Below are 20466 nucleotides of genomic sequence, written 5' to 3' on the forward strand. Positions count from 1 at the left end.
ATCGCACTTCTATACTGTGGGTATTTAGGGACATAAAAAAGTAAGGTTTATTTTACTAAGGTTAATAATAAAAATATGAAACAATTTAACTAACCTCTGTTCAATATGTGTCTGTCCTGTAAGTTCCACTTAAATTAAAATTAAGTTTAATCACAGGCCACATCTGCAGAGGCTCAAAACTATCTAATAATGCAGGAACCTGCCTTAGCTCATGCTTGTGACCAAAGTCTGTCACAAAACAGTGCCAAAAAGATGTATGCATGAGAGCTGAAATATGGTGGGATGTTCCCATTATGTCAATTCTTAGGTTGTAAAAGTTGCTTTTTCTGAGCCTACAGATGTGTCACGCAGTATTTCACTGTACAATTGTATTAATATAAAAACTTTAGAGATCATAACTCTTCAGATCATCAATCAGATGAAATTATCCATCTTCTTCCTGGATTTTTGTTAAGTTGGCAGCTGTTCAGACTGCAGCTTTTATGTTGCTGTGAAAAAGACTACAGCATAAACAGCAGCGCACATCTGCATCATCAATGGCATCGAGGGAAAAGAGACAGTCGCACACTGTCTAGTCTCCAAATGAGGGATAAAGCCCACATTAGAAAAGCAGTATTCTGCAAACACATACAAGCAGCAGTGCAGTAAACGCTAAAAAAAAAGGGACTTTGCTTCACAGATCATGCTGATCGATCAAGATCAGAAAAGAGAGAAGAACACGACTGAAGAGGAGATTAGAGAACAGAGAAATAATCAGTGACAAAATGGAAAAGAAAGGAGGAATAGAAAGAGTAAACCACAGAAGACAAGACAATTCACTGACAAGACGTCAGGCCTAAGTCACACTTTCACTGGCATCACACTGGAATAAAGATGGCTTACACAGTGCTAATATGGGAATGAAAACCTCGGCCAACGTACACAGGACAAGCAGCATAATCTGAAAACAGAAATCACATGGAAACAATGTGATCTTCATGGTTGGTCAGAGCAAAACTGCAGCTTCACATGCTTTATTTCTGTGTGCACCACCTGCTGTGGAAGATTAGACAATTATACTGCTGTTTTTAGAGTCTTCAAATGGAGCAGGAGGCTATGAATAGTGTGCAGCTGCCACACACACACACACACACACACACACCCTGAGTTGAGGAGTCAACTACGAACACTGAGCAAATGAAAGGAGGGGAAACATACTATACTGCATTGCATAACACATGAGGAAATGAGACAGCGATAAAGTGTGTGTGTCTACATGTCTGGTTGTCACTGCAAAGGCATGTGTGTGTTGCTGTGCAAATGTTTGTCTGTGACTGCCTGTGACACTGTTTGCAGGCTTGCTCATATGACCGCATGCCTGTGTGTGTGTGTGTGTGTGTGTGTATTTGTCCATGCTTTGAGGTAGCCGCTGTGTCCAGATGGGATCAATATTCCCCTCTATCATAATTGAAGTGTGGCCTGGTTTCTGCACTGCTTTGTCATCCCTCCAGCATGCACCATCAATCATGTTTTTTTCTTTTTTTTCTAGCAAATTCTAAAACTGAGCTGGAAAAATCTGTGTCATTACTCACACATTCATAAAGGAATGTAAAAGTAGTTGGGGAGAGGTAAAGATTAAAGTCTGGACCGTCTAATACAGCAGCCACATGAATCACCTAGATGAATACAGATAAAATAATGGAAATAATGAAATAATGGAAGGAAATAATGAAAAGATACAGATGGGTCTTGTTTACCAGTGAGATACATATTTGTAATATGATCTGTATAATATGTTATGATTATGTCTATTACTCACTATTCCCAGAGGACAGTTATTTATTTGTAAGACTTTAACGATTTATTTTGTCACCTTAGCTTAGCCTTGTACTTATATTTACACATATTTCACATTTAATAGTTAGGGTTAAAGTCTTCTCTGGTGTTTTGCATATTATTCCTCCCCTCTTTGAGAATAGGATTCAATTGACGCAACTTCTAACTTGCAAATTCTGGGCTATACATTGTCTTTTACTCTGTTGGGTCATTGTATTTTGTAATTATAATACTGCATTTCTGACATCACCTAAAAACAGGTCTATACTGTATCATGTCTCATATAGCTGGAGGGTTATGGAAGGCAGCATTAAAAAATGTCAGTGCACATTACAAGTCATGAACTTGAGAGTTAGATTTTTTCCAGTTATGTTGAAGACAACATCACTGTGAGGAGGTAGAGGTGGAGGATGGCTGATCCTACCTGAACTGTTTTAGTTGTTTAAGCCAAACCATGCATTATCTGTAGGGGCAGCAGATTAGATGCTTATATATGGAATGCTTATTTGTAAAACTTTTAACGTAACTACAAAATGGCAACCTCTAGGTAAGCAGTCTTAAGCTTCCTTCTTCATATTACCATGTGAAAACACAGTGTATTGTCCCTCTTAACTGCCACCCACCTTTCCCCCCTCCTCATGTTCTTTCTTCCTCCATCAGTCTGTTGTTCTGTGCAGCTCCCAGGTGTGTGTGCCTTAAGCTGGATGCTGCTGAAACAAACAGACAAAAACTCAGTACATCTTTTCATAAAGGTTGAATTACAAAGAGTGTATTTTAAGGTCGTAGAGAAAAGCAGAGATACAGGGGAGAGAGGACAGAACAGAACAAAAACATTTCAGAGACCTGGTCACCATAGCAACAGCTGTCAGGTAACCGTGGCTCCCTAATCATCTGGCAGACACAAAACAAAATTGAGGAAATTGGAAAAAGGATGAATGGAGGGAGGGAGATGAAAGCAGACCCAAAGGTAAAAGATGTAGAAAATTAAAGTGGTCATCCTGCTGGTCTTTGTTGAACCTCGCTGATGCTGATTATGATTTAATTACCTGTATTACCAGACTGAATCAGACTTATGCTTTGTCACTGTTCTTACCGGAGACAAATGGGAGCCGCGTTTCATTTGCAATCACCAAGGATCTGAGGATTGATTTCTTAGCAGCGCTGAGTCCAGTCTGTCACGCAGCAGGAGACAGCTGCTGTCAGGGAGACACACACACACACACAAATCACAACTAATCAAAATATCTGTAACTTTTTAAACGCCAGGACTGCCAAAAATGTGTGTGTTGATGACAGATCTCGTCAACTAAAGCCTGTAATTCACAGCCTTCTTTGTGAGAGGAATCAGCAATTTCAGCAAGAATCATTGACTATAATTTCAGGAATAACAGTTACACAATCTGGAATATTTAATCAACAAACAGCAACAGTTAGTGTAAATAGTTACATAATTCCTTCAAGCTCAGTCAGATTGTGTATTGTACAGTTTGTATGATTATGTTTAGAGTTACGGTCATGCTAGCATCTGTTTCATTGTACAGCAATGCTTGAGTAAATGTAATGATGTTTAGGAGGTATAATGTTTATCATGTCCACTGTTCGCATGCTAACATTTGCCAATTAGTACTAAATCTAACATCTAGTACTAACATAAACCAAAGTATTGGACAAATTAAACTGTTGACCTGTGAGATGAAAAGTTTGTGGATCACAATTCATCCTTAAAATTATTTACAACCTGTTCCAGATTTCATGACAATCCATTCTATAGTTTTTGAGATAATTCACTCAGTTCACAACTCTCAACCTTATGGCAGCACTAGAGGGGAAGTTGGGGGATTGCTGAAGTCATCCAGACTCATTATCTAGGAAGCATTAATATATGTACAAAATGCTATGGCAATCCATCCAATAACTGCAGAGATATTCAAGTCTGGACCAAAATAATGCAACGACTGATACTGCCTTCAAAAGAACTGCTAATGTTACTGATATTTGTTTGTTGATTTGTTATTGATTTGTGATTGAGTGCTTTCACATTCAGGTATGAACACTCAGATTGGGGAACTTCCCAGTACAATGACCGTCCTCTAAGCAGCTGTGAGGTTAAGTGCCTTGCTCAGGGGATCTGTGTGGTATTCACTGATGCAGTGGAGGGTGTTAGTTGTTCATTGCCCTTGCCAAGACTTTCCCAGGATGTCTGGGGATTCAGGTCACAAGCTGTAACCTTTAGTTTGCAGACTCTGTAAATGCCAATGTGTGAATGCCCTACTTATCGGTCTAATAGCACTGGTGCTGGATCGCCAGTCAGTAATTTTAGTTTAATAAGAATTCAGTTGCCAAGAGAAAAACAAAACCCTTTAAGAAGCTCTTCAACCTACTTGACTTGAAATTGCACTGTTATGCTTCAGAGAGACTGAAAAAATACATTTGTCTTCACATTCAATGTGAGAAATTAAAATCAGAAATTCTGACTGAATGGGATTTAAAAGAATACAAAGAATGAGAACACCATAATTTGGCCATTACTACACCACTGTCGCTGTGCACAGAATTTAAATAGGACAATAATATGAAGATAATCTAAATCACACACCACTTGTGCTAGGACATGTACTGGTAGAAAAGTAAGAATCCCATTTGTAACCATCACAGTAATGGTACTTTTTTGTCAAAGGAGGTAAAAGCAAGTGGCAGGAACATTGTGTCTGTGTGTGTCTGTGTGTGTCTGTGTGTGTCTGTGTGTGTGGGTGTGTATGTGAGAAAGCACCTGTAAATGGGCAGGACGCCATGCGTGCTCTGATGAACATCATCACTGCATCACTGAGCACAGACATGTCCTGCAGATATAAACATGGTAACACACAAACACACAGGAAAAACACACATCTGAGATGAATGAGCGGACACATAACCATACTAATACGACAGGTGTTTGCATGGTTCAGGTGTAATGACTGCACAGCCTCAGACATACAGGTGCTGGCAGCAACACACTCTCTCACACACACACACACACACACACACACACACACACACACACATACACACACTCTTTCCTTCACACTGATCCTTTGCTGTGTGTTGCGTAAGTCTCTTGCCATGAATATGGAGCCCCTCTGATCCCCTTAAGCTTTGAGTGGCTGGTGACTGTTATAACACAGGGACAAACGCACACACAAAGCTCATACACATATCAGACAAAAATAAGACACGTAAGATGTAATGGTAAATTTAAAATGGGGAACAACATGACGACAGTCACCCAAATGAAAACACAAACCCTTAAAAGAATCAGAAAAAAGTTATAAATACCTGCACAAAATACCATGGCAGTCCATCTAGTAGTTGACCAACATTCATTGCCATCCCTAGCACCCTGCTGCTAACATAACATAAAAAGCAACAAATGCATTAGAAACAACACAAATATTAGTGATAACAGAAATTTAGAAAAATAAAAGCTAACTGAAAGCGTTCAGTAACACCTGGCAACTACTGTATTATCACTCAAACTTAGTTATTTGGTGGTGGTCATTATGACTGAGTGTGGTACCTGCCAAACACTTTAACCAAAGCAATGCAGCTAACTATCAGAGTGCTTCCAGTGTATGACGGCATCTCCAGCTTCAGCACTCTGGACAGCGCCTGTGACACATCTGGCTTCAGGATAGCTCAACAATTCTGCAAATTAAATCAAAAAAAGACATCTCCATAAAAAAAAAATACATAAGGGTCGCTTGCACATGAAAACAGGAGAAATACAGTATGTATGATAACTTATGAGCAAATATCCCAGAGACATTAAACTATGACTCTGTGTTCCAATTCAGTGACCTCTTTGTTTCTACTTTTCTTCTCCTCTGTTGTACCTTATCTGCCCTCCAGCAGTTTGATTTCTCTCTTCACTTTCTTCTCCCTACTTGCATCTCTCTCCTCTCTAGCATATCTCATCATTATTACTTCAGAAACATAAGGCAGCGGGGAGAAAATGATGAGCACCATTTCATTATATCAGAGATATAAAAACTCTCTCTTTCTTTCTTTCTCCTTGCCTCCTCTACCATTTTGATCAGGGTGCTCTTTGCAGTGATGTGGTATTGTTTCATTTGCCTTTTGCAGAGGTCACACAATCGATACAGTCACCAGCCTTTCTCTCAGCCAATAGGAATGAGACATACTGGATGGAGCCGTGCCTTACAGCCAACAGGAGGATAAGATACAGAATAAAGCTGGAATCCCTTGTAGAAATGACATTCAGACACGTTTTTGTTTGAAAAGGCTCAAATGTGTCAAGAAACATGAGCTTATACACATAATACGTGTTTATTGTATCCTGCAGCTACAATGATTCAACATTACATCTTAATTTTCTGACAATTTATCTTATTATTCTGACTTGGAGGAATATGTTGCAGCTTCCTAATTTCTTCTTCTGAACCTCCTTCACTACATTGATCACCTTCCTCAGGTTGGTTCATTTTGTAATCCTCCCTCTCTTTATTCTCTCCTACCTCTCCATCGAGCGACAAACACACTCCCGATGGAACAGAGGGTACAACACTTTTTGGGAGTGCTGCACTGTTGAATAAATAATTCACGGTCACATATGGAAGTTTCTATTTGTGCATTTGTATGTGTGTGCTCCACTAGCTGAGTGTCCCTTTCTCCCGTCTACGCTTAGTGCACTTTCTGCTTCAGTCAGATCTCTGATCTTATTATAGAAACACTGGCCAAACTGTAGCTACAGCGATGGTTGGATTTACACCAAGAATGTTTTTTTTGTCAGTGAGGAGGGAACACAAATATGTATACACATCACTAACTGTGATTTTTAACATTGGATTTCATAGCTGAGACAGCCACAATAAATTATGTTCATCTAGCCGTTTTTGCCTGTGTAAAAATAAAGCAAGAAAATTATGTTGTCGGAAAATCTAGAGAGTTGGAGGTTAAGCAAGCACCCATGAACCACAACATCCCTGGTTCAAATCCCGCTGGGGACTTTTGATACGTCACCTCCCCCCTCTACAAAATTACCTCTCACCCCTCTACTACGTGTGTTTAAATTTCCTCCTTTTTGATCTATGGATGCTTGACAGGGATCTAGAATTTTCTTTGGTGTGTATTCATTATTCCATGCAGCTAATTTCAGAAAAATGGTCTGTAGAATAAAATAAGTAAACACAAATCTCCATAAAGACTGTTGCGTTCAATTTAAATTTCACTGCTCTGCACTCAAATACACAACTCCCTCCAGTCTACACGTTAAGGACCTGGGTTTCACTCATGTCAGACAGTGTCGGACTACAGTGTTGTACATTAGAGTGTTGTATCTATAAATACACTGTGGTTCAGAACAAGTGATCAATAACTACTGGAGGGCAGGAAGTCTCTCTGACCTTGTTTTTCTGTTCAGAAGCTAAAACTTAAAAAACAGCACCCACTGCCAAATCTAAATGCTATTTCACTGCTCACGATAAATATTTCAGGAGGGGGGAAAAAGGCATTTTGGGAAAATCCATGCGTGTGAGGCAGGAGTTGTCAAACTCAGTCACGCCTCCCCCAGCTGGTACTCTGCTGTGGTAAAGATGGCTGCTGTCCGGGCAAAAAAAAAAAAACTGCTGTCTCTTTAAGGCCCTGCTCTGCTGTGACAGCCAATCACAGGCCAGAAAATGTGACTAGACCGTCCTTGTTGGTGACCTTGATGGGAGAGGAGTGAAGGAACGGAGGATGTGTGAAAGTAGATGGAAGTGATGAATGAAGGGGGAAGACAGAGGGAGAGGTTTATAAACGAAGATAACTCTCTCTCTGGCTTTCTCTCTTTTGCTCATATATACTCTAATCTCTCCTTCTTTCTCATCCATCTATAGCCCCCCCACCCAATCATACACACACACAGCCCTCCCTTCATTCCTCTCCTCCTCACAGCCCTGCAGAGTGTTGCATAATTCTCAGCATGAAGGAGGGAGGTGAGGAAGGGCGAGAGAGGCGGCAGCGAGAATGACTCACGATGCAACACGCACGCCACACTCCGCTGAACTGCTGAAATCATCTAATACCACATAGTTTATCACCAACAGTCAAACATTTTACACCTGCAACTTTCCCTGATGATGTACTTTGTTTTTCTATTGCTTATTCTGTTGCGTTTGTTCTTTTGGATTAATTGCATTTTTTCCAGTTTGACCAATGGAGCTGTGTTCTCAGTTCATACAACATAGATCATGAATAAGAGAAGAGATGTCTGCTGTCATTGTGGCATGAAACCACATCAGGCATCATACTATAATGCTGAAATTATGATATTTGACAACAGTAATTCCATGTGACAACACATTTCCAATATTATACGAAAGGAAAAAAATATTAATTTAAAGCTAAATAGTGTGAACACCAACTAAATTTTACAACAATTTGTGACATTACAGAATTATCCTTCACGCTTTAGAAAGAGCCAGAACTTATTTACACATCAATCGCTTTGTAGCTGTTTCTTCAAATAGAATTTGATGTGAATTTTGGAGGTGACGTTACTGCATACAAATTCAATGGAAAGATGCGATTGGATGTGAATTTGCCCATGGTGGTACAGATTTGTGTGAAGACATGTCCAAGCAAGTTGTCAATATTTCAACAACAAGATTTGAGAATAAAAAGTTCCATCGCACCTACTGGTTTTCATGTAACTGGATAAATGAACTCAAGACCTGCTAATCAAATGTGTTGTTACTAAAGAGCTGGCACTTTTGCCATTTGGAGTGAATCAACAAAAACAGCGCAGTGGAAATGATGCAAGGTGAAAGTTTGCTTGTCTGAATACACCTTACAAAATGATGCTTTAGATAATATATGTCTTTTTCTCTCCATTTTACTGTTTCTTAGACCACAGTCCCTCACGTCTGTCCAGCTACTCACATGAGTAATGAAGCCACCTCAGACATCCATCTCTGTCTCTCTTTCTCCTTATCTTCCATAATGCTGATGTTTCATTTGGCCTGCAAACAAATGCCATCTCTGTTTCCCTGGGAACCACACACACACACACACATTGCAAACGGATGTTTGGAAGTGTCAGGATGACCTTGTAGAGGAAATCACTGGCCATTCATCATGTAACGGCTGCACTGGTGCGAGGAGCAGGAGATTTGATAAGACCTTGAGATGAAATCAGTCGATTTTCCACCGCAGGGCAACAAGAGGTTTAACAGGACCTGGAGAAAGCTGCAGACATTTAACAGGTTACAGTACAGTATCTGTTACATTTCTCACATACTTAAATTCGTTCGGGGGTTACATAAATTAATATAATATGAAAAAATATGTTAACACAAAGATGTGAACATTAGTCAGTTGATTGACTGTATATAATTATGCAGAGTAGACATAGAAGTGCAGTTTTATGTGAAGGACAGAGTTCATGAGCACCGACAGCGCAGCAATATTATCGTCCCACACGTTTTATAGTAATGCACTGCTCATAGCTTACTGTGAGAGCATTAAGAATTTATATAAACAGTTCTGCAGTCAGTGTTGTGCATTTATCAGCTTTTTATAATGGCTTTACAGGTGACTGAGTCGGTCATAGCTGAGGTCTGCATGCTATTCATTATTAAATATTACCATGGGTATTCAGAGCTATGCTTTCACGTTTGAACTATGAGCATTTTTGAAGTAACTTTGTGTTTTTACTGTTAAGTAGTGAAGACAATGGGCAGCGTGTTCTTATAAATGTCACATACTATTGGTCTGCAAATAGCTACAATTCTGATGTATTATCTGTGGCTGTTTATGAGCAAATGGACTCATGTCGGGATCAAACCTGTGATGTTTAAGTTACAGAATAGTCTCTCCAAACACCTCAGCAGTAGTGTTTCTTGCAGCTGTGCAGTCTGGTAAACACCGAGACAAGAGTGATGAGTTAGCCTTGGTTTAACCCTGTTTAGTCCTGTTTAACTCACAACCTCACTCTCTGATGGGGTTACTGGACCTTTCCTCCAGAGTAAAAGAGGGAAGCAGTGTTGGGACAATGTTCTGTAATGTCTGCACATTTGTCTTGTGTGACATACTCTGTAAATGGACACAATATTACATGTGTTCACCCCCTGTATATTGTACAGTGTGTTTTCTGTGGTTGAATGGGCCTGTCTTTGTCTTACAGTGAAGGTGACAGACCTGGTAAACAGAGAGATAAGGGAGAGAAAGAATAAGGCATGAGAGGCACACGAGAGTAAGCAAACAAAGAGCTGCTGAAACTCATTGTCATTCTGACTTGCAGTAATTTTCGAAATGACAATGAGGGCTCTGACCCGGTGAAAAGCTTCTCTAATCAGCCTGGAATGAACTCAACTGTGAATCAATACAACGACAAATATTTCTCAGCACAAACCTGTGAAGAAAAGCTCTAGCCACACAAATAACCACCACAGAGCTCCTCCATTCACTTCAAATGTACACGCTGTGGCTCTTTAACATATGTATACTGGTGTTATTTAAATTACTATCTCCTCCCGTCTCCACACACCTTTTTCTTCATCCTGTCATCCTGCCGATCTCATCCATCCATTACAAGGACAGCTGTGGTTACAGTCCAATGGGCTCTCCATTTTAACACCAGCTCCTGCACAGCACTGTCTAAAATGGTTCCCCTTCGCAGGACTCGTGGGATGTAGAAGCTGTAGGGTGATTTAACTTTGGGCAAAGGCGGCTATGACAGGAACGTTAATGGGGAAAGTCTATGATTTAGTGTTGTAAGGTTTGTGTTTTAGAGACTTTGTTGGCAGGTGGTAAAGCTCTGCTGCAGCATCACATATTAATATGAAGGTTAGAGTGAATAATGTGAATGTATACAGCATTTATATGGTATCATTTACATATTTATAATAATATGTAGATAGGAAACTACACCTGGATGATGTATAAATGCTGATATTTGAATCTAAAATAAATTATCTACAGTATATGGATTGGATAATATCTCACAACTGGATCTGCTTGCTTCTCACTCCCACACTCCTCAAGATCCTTGCCATCTTATCTCACCCTTCTCCTCACTGCATATATGAATGAATCTGCCAGAGAAAGCGAGTGAGCAAAGAAAAAAAGAGAGATAGAGAGATGGATATAGAAAGAGAAAGAGAGAGAGAGAGAGAGAGGGAGAGGGGGAGATCACAAGTTTAATTTTAGACTCAACACGTAATTCCCCCTCTTTTGCCACAGCTTCTATAAATAAACTTTCCTCGCTCTCTCTCTCTCTCTCTCAACCCCTTCCACCCACGCAATCACTGTTTGATGGCCTCAAAGAGAGAGCGATGGAGAGGGAGAGGGAGGGAAGATGAGAGGATGTTGCTTAGCAACCGTATCCTGACTTGGCAGGTCATGTGATCGGGAGATGACTGGCACTGGATGTGGTAGTAACACACACTTATGCCTGGGAGCAGGGCACACACACATACACACACAGATACATGCAAGCACACTAGCAGTGGAATGTAAGTATATTTACTCGAGTACTATTCTTAAGTACAAATCTGAGCTGCTTGTACTTGAGTCTTTTCTTTTCGTGCCACTTTACACTTCTACACCACAGATCACATCGCTTTGGTCTCACAATGATTAAAAAAAAAAAAAAAACACAGGGTAATCCATGAAGAAAATAATCATTAGCTGCAGTTCTATACAAAATAGTTAAATAAGCTCCACCTCAACCAGCTGCAACAGTACACTCCTTTTATATTAAAATATCAGTGATAATAATCAAATGATGTAGCATTTAACACTCACAAGCGGCATGTTAATGCAGGACTTTGCTACAGGACATTGTGGTATTTGTCCCTTTACTTAAGTAGATCCGCCAACACTGATGTACACTCAAGCGCATACACAAACAGGATATTAAACGTACATGTAAAGGATTTCACACAAATACCCTTCCTCTTACAGTGTACAATATGGCCTGTAGCCTGTATTCATACACTTATTACAGCCTCGACAGCCATTAATTTCTTAAGTCATGGTTAATTCAGCGAGATACAGCAGTGGCAGAATGACACACAACTGACAGAGACACGTCTCGTCCGTCTGGGACTGCCTGATGCTTTCAGAGTCTGGTTTAGCTGCAGTGTTATGTAACAGGGAGAGACTTAAGGCTTTTAGGAGGAGGGATCATGGGTGTGATGCTCCTTTAATGGACGACTAAGAGAACTGCCTGTGCAGCACCTGAGCCTCTTAACACATCACTTCACTCACTAAATAACATTTAGAGGAGTTCTGCTCGAAAGCAGATTATCCTCCGACTCAGAAACACGACATGAAATCTGTAACCGACGGGAGAAAGAAAGCGTGACACCAACTGTTAAAACGGTGTGGTGTCAGTAAAACTATATTGTGGAGGTACTTTGTCAAAATGTACCACTGAAGACAGGACTTATACTTAAAATACAATGGACTTCAGATCACTGTGGTTTATGCAAATGAGAAAATACTGCAAATATGGATTATTCAGTTTCATTGATATAAAAACTGCTAGCAGGTACCTACTGACAGATGATGTAACTTAAGGTTAGGTTTTTGTTTTAAAATGCTCACAAAGCATGTAAATGCATGTTTTCAGGCTGGATTTATAGACAGTTACAGCTACAAGCCACAAATGCTATGGCAATTTGTTCCAACAACATGTAGCTGAATAAGTAAATGCTGATTCACTGTGTTCTGTTTTAACTCAAGGAAGATTTAGCAATTCTATTCCAGGGATGTCTTGGGGGGTGTTAAATATTTAACTTGTACTTGTAATTATGAATGTACAGTATATTGCCCCTAAACCACAAAGTGACTTATAAATGAGCCACAGTAGCTTCACATCAGTGCAGAGATCTACAGATGGGGTAGCATGTTTTTCATTTTACATATGTGCAGCAAAGTGACAAGTCCTGTGATAATCACTTTAAGGTGATTATTACATTACAAATTACACAAAAATGTATGTAGTGTATGTTGAGCTGCAGGCAGTTTTTTTCTTTAGAAATCCTGCAGTTGTCTATTTAGTAGGAGGCAGATATCAGTTAACTTTGGTGGTATAAAAACCGTAAAGGATCATGGTTGTTATGTAAATCTAAGTGTGCCTAGGTTGTGCAACAGTTGAACAAAAGACTCCTTAAAATTCATTCAGGAAAATGTTAAGCTGTCGCAACTAAAATAATCTGTACAGATGGACAAATCCAGACTAAAATGCTCTAGTATTTTGGAAATCATAAACTTTAGACACTGGTATTGTGACATTTCTATCATTGGGAAGGCAGTGAAATGATATATATTGGTTTCTAGCTCAGTTACAGAATTATCGCTTAGTGTTGTGTTGTTAATACAGCCTGTTGTTTTTATACTTTCAAGGTATTCATATAGCACCTAGACCTGGTTTATAATTGAAAAAAACCCCTCACTTTCTGTAACATGGGACCTTTAAATGCAGTTTTGATGGTATAATATGTCTCTCCTTCCCTCCTAATTGGTTATTCCTGACTGATCATCTCTATCTACTGATTCCCAAGTCTCAATGAGATGTTTAATCAATTTCATCCCACAGTTGCAGTGGCATAACTGACAGCTAGTTGAACTCTGGACAATTAGATGCCAGTTTTGCCCCCTGCCATTTCCCTAATTGGCTGCCTTTTAGCCTCATTGTCTATCGATCCTAGAATTTCACGGTCTGAAATGACTGCTGTCTGCATAAATTTGGATTTTTTTCTGGTCATTTTGTGTAAAACTCTGAAAGCTAAGTAATTGGATCCATGAAAACACGTTTGCTGATCTTTATTTCCGAGCCCAAGCCTGACATTTAACGACTTGTGTGTGTCATGTACTGCAACTCAAGGAACAAGAAGTCCTCAAATTAAATGACAAAATAGACTGTTGGTCCATGCTCTCTGCCACATTGCTGTTTTGTACATAAAGCTGACTTCTGATCTTACACTGCTACGGTTAAGGTTTGGTTTGGTTTAGGCATAAAGTTTAGTTAGGGTAAAATAACCACTTGGTTATGGTTAGGAGGACCTCTGTGGTCATAATTCCAAGACACCCATATGACTATTTTGGAGCAAAAAAAGATAGAAAAGGCTTGTGGTTTCACCTGTGGTCATGCTAACAAATACTGTACACTGTTAACTTTAAACACACGCACATAAATGCAAAGCAACACAACACAAACTGCTAACTAGGTGTTGTATCCACAGATGGGTCAGTGGTTGCTACCAAGGCTTCGCCATTACTCAATCCCAGTCCCAGCCAGACTGAATGGGATTCAATGAGCCTGAGAGGAATAAAATCTCAGCTCTAATATCTATCATCCATCTTGTTAACTGGCAGGCAGTGTAACAATTTTCCCATTAGTCCCATTAGTTCTCATGTTGATTTCTAACCTGCTACACGCTGCTCTCCAATTGCTCCCTTATAACAGAAAACTTGCTCTAATGCATGGTTTTAATTAAGAAATATGTCTCTTTTCTACACTAAGATGCTGACATTCCTCAGTCCAACCAGGAAGTAAGTGTTCCTGATCACACCTCCCTGAGCATTCACCTTGACGAGCCCACAAACCCCCTCAACGCCCCCCCTCCCCTGCCTCTCCCATTGGATGGGAGACGGAGCCGGAGCAGGCTCTGATTGGCTGCCAGGACCCAGCCTGTTGCTGGGCTGTTTCCATGGAGATCACTATCACCGTTTTCCCTCGCCTCATCCTCAGAGATACAGAGAGAGAGAGAGAGAGGGGAAAGAGAAGGATGGGAAGGAGAGACAAATGATTACAATGAAAGGAGAGAATGATTAGATTAGGGAATGAGGGTGTAATATGAGAGATGTGTGTGTGTGTGTGTGTGTGTGTGTGTCAGAGTGAAGTCAGTGAAGCTGTGAGGGGATGTAAAAAATGTAGTAGAGGGGGACACAGAGTGATTAAATGGTGAGGAATTCTGGGATTACTGCAGTTAAGATGGCGCACTTCTCTGAGATGATGTCTCACCTTGCATCCTAATCTTCTTCATGAAGAATACAACATACTGAATTTGTACACAGTCAGCTACAGACGTGCTCTCACATACAAATTTTCTGTTCCTTAATCCTGGAAATCAGAGCACATCTCCTCCACCAGAGCACTAAGGAAAATTATTAGCATTCAAAGAGTTACAGGTTCATTCACAAGGATGTGTCTGCACAGAAGTATCAGACATCCTATAGTTTCTGCAATTGGGCAAGAAAACTAGATAAATCATGCACTCTCAAATCTCTATTTTCACCACAGAGATGAGCTCAGCTATTATACTTGCACGTATATCAGATTAATAGGTGTCTAATGTGCTGATATTAGACAACAGAGGAGCCCAGCCCACATCAATTGGTGCCCTGAGAGTCTCTTTCAGTTAGAGACAGTTGAAGTTAGTGCTTAAAAAGAAGAAATTATGAGGAATGATCACAGCAAGGTTTTCAGTCTTTTAGGTAACACCATCATTGGCTGGATTTATCCATCACCATCTTTCCTCTGTGAGCACCATTTCCTCCATCAGAACTTCTATCCCTTCGGTAATGAAGCATTTTAGGTACGATTCATCTGAATCCACCATGCATCGCACCCTGAAGAAACCAACAGCTGTTTCAGGCAAGTCAAGAACAATATAACCCGCTGATACAGCTGCTCATAGAAATTTGAAGGATAAAACATAGAGGGAGGGATTGGGAGTGACATATGGATGAATTGATAAGCAGAAGGCAGGAGGCAGTGATCGATGATACACTACAGAAAGGTGAGAGAGAGATTGAAGGTGCAAAAGAAAAGAGGAAGAGTCTATATTTACTGACTGACAGCAGCTGAATAAAAGTCTCAGCAGAGGTCTGATTTAGTGTCACCAAAACAAACACACAATCTTTCTAATTCATGGCTGAGTGCTGATTTATATGCTTGACATATAGCATGTGTGATTGCTGTCTGCTGCATGCTTTGAATGCAATTTCCCTTTGAATTTAAGCTTCCTTCCTCTCGCTTTGTTAAAATACAAGTCCATGTTTAATTGCATGGATTGATGAGACATCAGGCAGCGCACCTGCAGAGCCTTGATGCACACACAGACCTTGTTGGTGATTGTTCTGGAGGATGGAAATGTTGCTTACTCATTTTCTCTACCTGGACTTTCAAGCCAATGTGACAGGAACAAGATTAAAGGTTTATATAGCTACTAGCAGAACTGTAAGGTCACAATACTCACTGTGCATAGGGAAAAATAAACTGTTCTGAATTTCTTCTGAGTGTTCTGAGATTATTACAACTAGTTAGTGGTTAAACCTCTGTTTTGGAGAAAAGCAGAGTGTGTTATTAAAGGGTTTATCCTCAGTATAGAGGCCATTTTAGATCTAAGCTCTATATCTAGAATGCCATTTGTCTGGCTACTACTTTAGACTATTCCAAATAAAGTTAGCATATTAGCATGCTAAATTGAGGCTGGACCACTGGAACACAACACTGACACCTAATCACCCTTTCAGTTTATATGGCCAACATGTTGCCTATTTAAACATCCATTAAATAAGGGGCAACATTAATAATACTCTTCTTTTATGTCTGTTTTTGGCCTCCATTAACTCCTGAGGGAGTTTTCTGGCTCTTTAGCAGCTAAATGTCTCCACTATGTTCACAAGCTAGTTGCTAATTTTGTCTATGTGCAGTTTGGCAGGTATTTTACCTTAAACTAAGTGAACCACTACTTTCAGAAGAACATATTTTTTGCACTATGATGTGATCTAAATCAAACTTATATCCCAACAGTGCAATTAGTAAAAGACCTTTCCTGGAACCCTAGATGGAGACATCAGGAAATTGGTCAGTGTAGGCAGTTAAAGGCTCATCACTGCTCTACGGCTTTATATTATAAAAAACAGCATTTTTTTAAATTAGCATGACAGATATTAAAATCAATTCATGATTTGCCTCCGTGAGTGTAAGAGCACAAATTCCTAAATGTGCCTTATGCTGGCAACAATGTGAGTTAAATGTGTTGCATAATGTCTTACATCACAAGGTGGAGCCATGACTTTGCTGCTCTGCAGAAAAATGTCAGGCTGCAAGGGTGAATTTAATTTCACAATTTAGCTTGTATTACTCTCTGAGATGTTAAGTCCTCAGTAGTATGTAGACTGTAGGTGGCTCTAAAATAATAATGACATGAACAAGAGACAGGAGGAGAATCCTTCTTGTCCTTCCCGTTTGTGAAAACGATGACCTTCAGGCAAACCTGAGGAGACATTTTCACTCACAGTTTGCTAAGGTGTGAGGGAGCTCACCCACGTTTCCTCCCCTTCCTCCTGACCTTTATCCTCCCCCTCCTCCCTCCTTCTCTCTCTCTGTCCTTCTCTCTGTCTCTCTCTTCCTGATACTCCATGTGTGTCTCCATCTACTCAGTAGCTAACTGCTCTCTCTGCTGGAGGACTGCTGAAACAACATCTTTGACCTCTAGATTACAGGAGGAAAGGAGGGAGCAGAATCTAAAAGATCTTGAATATATAAGATCATGTGTAATTTTAAATCAAAAATGATTCTGAATCATATTTTTCTAATTTTATTGTGGCTGCAGACTTTACGACTCAGTTACCATAGTGATTTGTTTCTTTGGACATCTAAATATTGACAAAGTGATTACAGATCAAAAACAAGTCAGTCTCACAATTTAAAGCTTCACTCTGAAACTAACTAAACAAGTCTCACGTCTGTCTATACATAGCTGGGGTCAGCAGCTTGCTAGCTTAGCTTAGCATAAAGACTGAAAACAGGGGGAAACAGCTAGCCTGACTCTGTGCAATTACATCTGCACATACTCCCTGTAAAACAGCAAGCTATTTTATGTTCTCACACTTGATTATCTGCATAGAAGCAAACAAGATCTAACATGTTAAATAGTGGCCTATAGAGGTGCTGGTAGGATGACCTGCAGAGACAGGCTAGCAGTTTCCCCTGCTACCAGTTTTAATGCTAAGCTTAGCGTAGCACCTGCTGGCCCCAGCCTGAGAGTGGTATCAATCTTCTCATTTAACTCTTGGCAAGAAAGAGAATGAGCTCGATTAGTGCCTTTTACTCCCCCTGAATTGCTCTGTAAATAATTCTGCCTGTTGTTGCTGCAACCTGCAGACCCACTGCTGATCACACCTGACAGTGTAACATAATTCAGACAAGAATTCTACATTTACAGGTAACAGTAGCAGTGACTTTTACCTTAAACCAAGCTGAGGTTCACCACAATTGCAATTGTTCCCTTTTTTCAGTTCAGGCTTCAAAAAGCACTAATGGGGAGGGTCAGGGGATAGCAAAGCTTTCTTTCCTTCATCCTTTCTATGTGCTGCACAGAAAATTAAATGTAAATCACAGAGCCTGTCAGCTCTTACTAAGAGTTGTTACTAAGAAACTTTCTGCATGCATTATAGCTGCAATCTAAATTACTTTTTCACAATATGATAATTTCATTCAAGGCTGGATTAACCAATATAAATGGTTCTCTAACCTTGACATAGATTGTGAATTATTCCCTCTGCAACCCTTTACCCAAGAGAGTCATTAAAGCAACTGTTTCAGGCAGAAAATCTAATTCATGAAATATACAGTCATCTTCCCTCTCATTTGAATACAGCTGACTGATTAGTTTACAGCTGAGTAACAGCTCAAGCAAGCAGACAGAATGCGAATTACCACCGCCATGATAATGACTCAAACTTTGCGCTATGAAGACGAAGCAGAGAGAGCAATTAACCAGCCGAAATTAGCAAACATGGAGGCATCAGTAGACTGTAATGGCTCTTAGATGGCAGGAATGACTATGCAGCAAAGCCTCAGAGACGAGAGACCCATCAGAAAACTCCCAACTTCACAGCCTGTGTGTCAGTCTGTGTATGAATGCCTGCTGAAAATGATCCGCTAAAACTAATATTCACCAGTCAGAAAATTAATTTATGGAAGGAATTACTGTTTAATGGTTGCAGTTTAAAATGTGGTGATGAGCTTTCAGTTATTTTACTTGATCCTGCAAATATCAGCAAACATTACTGTGGATTCACATGCTTTTGAAACATCAAAATCTGGGAAATAGAAGTTAATTCACATACTTTTTTTTCTCTTCTGTTTAAAAAAGCCTTGTGGCTCATTACATGTGTTCAGAGGATTCTTTCAGGATCCATATTCATGGCAAAGGCTGATGTATGTGGTGTAATATATGATATGATTTTTTATGTATGATTTCAGGACCATCTCTGCATCTTTGCGAGATATGAAACCATGACATTAAGTGCTAGCGGAGTTAGTCTCTAATGCAACACTAGCGTCCTAGTGTCAACAGTATTAAAGTATGCATGAAGCAACACGCGTCCATTTTACGAATTCATATACAAATAAAACACCGCACAGATCTGTATAATAACGCCAATAACCTGCTCCAAAACACTTAACCGCAGAGTCACGACCAATAATCCAACTGCAGCTCCTCAAGCTAACTAATACCAGTGCAAAACTCTCCTGCACGCCACTTCCTCGTGGACGTAAAACACAAACATATGAAATGAGGACTAAGCGACTTAAACAACGACTAGAAGCAGAAGAAGTTAAACTTACCTGTGTAAAGTGTACATAGCGAGGAAGGAGGTGTCTACAGGTGCTTCAGGTACAGCGTTGTTAGCACGATGGTGATGGTGTCACGTATTTTAAAAAGTTAGTTCCTGGTTGGCGGACTTTTTGGCTTCTTTGCAGTATGCAGACGCGCCGGCGTGTGGCAGACCAAACCATTTTTTGATAATAGGGAGGGAAAGTAAAATTATTCTCGATCACTATGCCATGGAAAATGAGGAAGATAAAAACAGCAAGCTTTGATGTGACTAACAAAGGCTAGTAAGGTTTCACAAATGTGCATTTCTGTCCAATTATTCCAGCAGGTTTTGTAAAGGTTAGAGGGCCCTTTTGGACCCCCCTTGACTCAGCGACCGCGACCTGTGACCCGGTGTCCCCCGGTATTGGCGGTCCTGTGTTTTAGCGTGCTAAAGCTAGCACCTCTGTCTGAGTGTCAGCAGATAAAACGATCGCTTAAATCCCACAAAAAACTACAGTCATACAGTATAAATTCATTAAAATCATATGAACAAAGACTTTAGCAAGGCTATGAGTGTAGCGGCTCTGCGGGGCCGCACTTAGGTTAGCTAAATGCTAATGTAGCATTGATTAGCCATGGTTACCATACTCACTCTCAGTGCGTTAGAATGCTAATGTTAACGCTTAGCTCACAGCTGAGGATGTTGGGAGTGTCATGGTTTTTGAAGGTATTTGATCAAACGCCAAAAAACGTTTAAGAAATTGAAATTTTCACCTGAGGATGGAAAGAGATGAAAAGTCAGGAGGTCGCCAAAGTTATTACAACTGATCCTGAGGGGAACAGGGATGTTTGTAGTAAATTTCATGGCAGTCCTCCCAAAAGTTGTTGAGATATTTCATCCAGAACCACACAAGTTGGTAGGATTCATTCTTTGGGCACGGTGAATGTCGGCACAAAATCAGTCTATTTCATAATTACACTGGGTGGATGATATGTCAGTCTGGACCGATGGTGAACTGACTTGACGTTGCCATCCCTAAAGCCCTAAAGC

The 20466-nt window shown here is 40.1% G+C and overlaps 2 long non-coding RNA genes across 2 annotated transcripts; both read right to left on the minus strand.

Moving 5' to 3' along the window:
• Window positions 1-1857: 1857 nt before the first annotated feature.
• LOC127143685 (uncharacterized) lies at window positions 1858-5204 on the minus strand. Its single transcript, XR_007815264.1, has 4 exons — window positions 5131-5204; window positions 4586-4965; window positions 2909-3011; window positions 1858-2522 (listed from the first exon to the last, which is right to left on the minus strand). It is a non-coding gene; the product is annotated as an uncharacterized LOC127143685 (long non-coding RNA).
• A 181-nt stretch (window positions 5205-5385) lies between these two features.
• Window positions 5386-19546, minus strand: LOC108881919 (uncharacterized). Its single transcript, XR_001960702.2, has 3 exons — window positions 19445-19546; window positions 8734-9039; window positions 5386-5499 (listed from the first exon to the last, which is right to left on the minus strand). It is a non-coding gene; the product is annotated as an uncharacterized LOC108881919 (long non-coding RNA).
• Between the last annotated feature and the right edge of the window lie 920 nt (window positions 19547-20466).

The sequence above is a fragment of the Lates calcarifer genome, linkage group LG3 (genome assembly GCF_001640805.2).
Source record: "Lates calcarifer isolate ASB-BC8 linkage group LG3, TLL_Latcal_v3, whole genome shotgun sequence".
NCBI lineage: Eukaryota > Metazoa > Chordata > Actinopteri > Centropomidae > Lates > Lates calcarifer.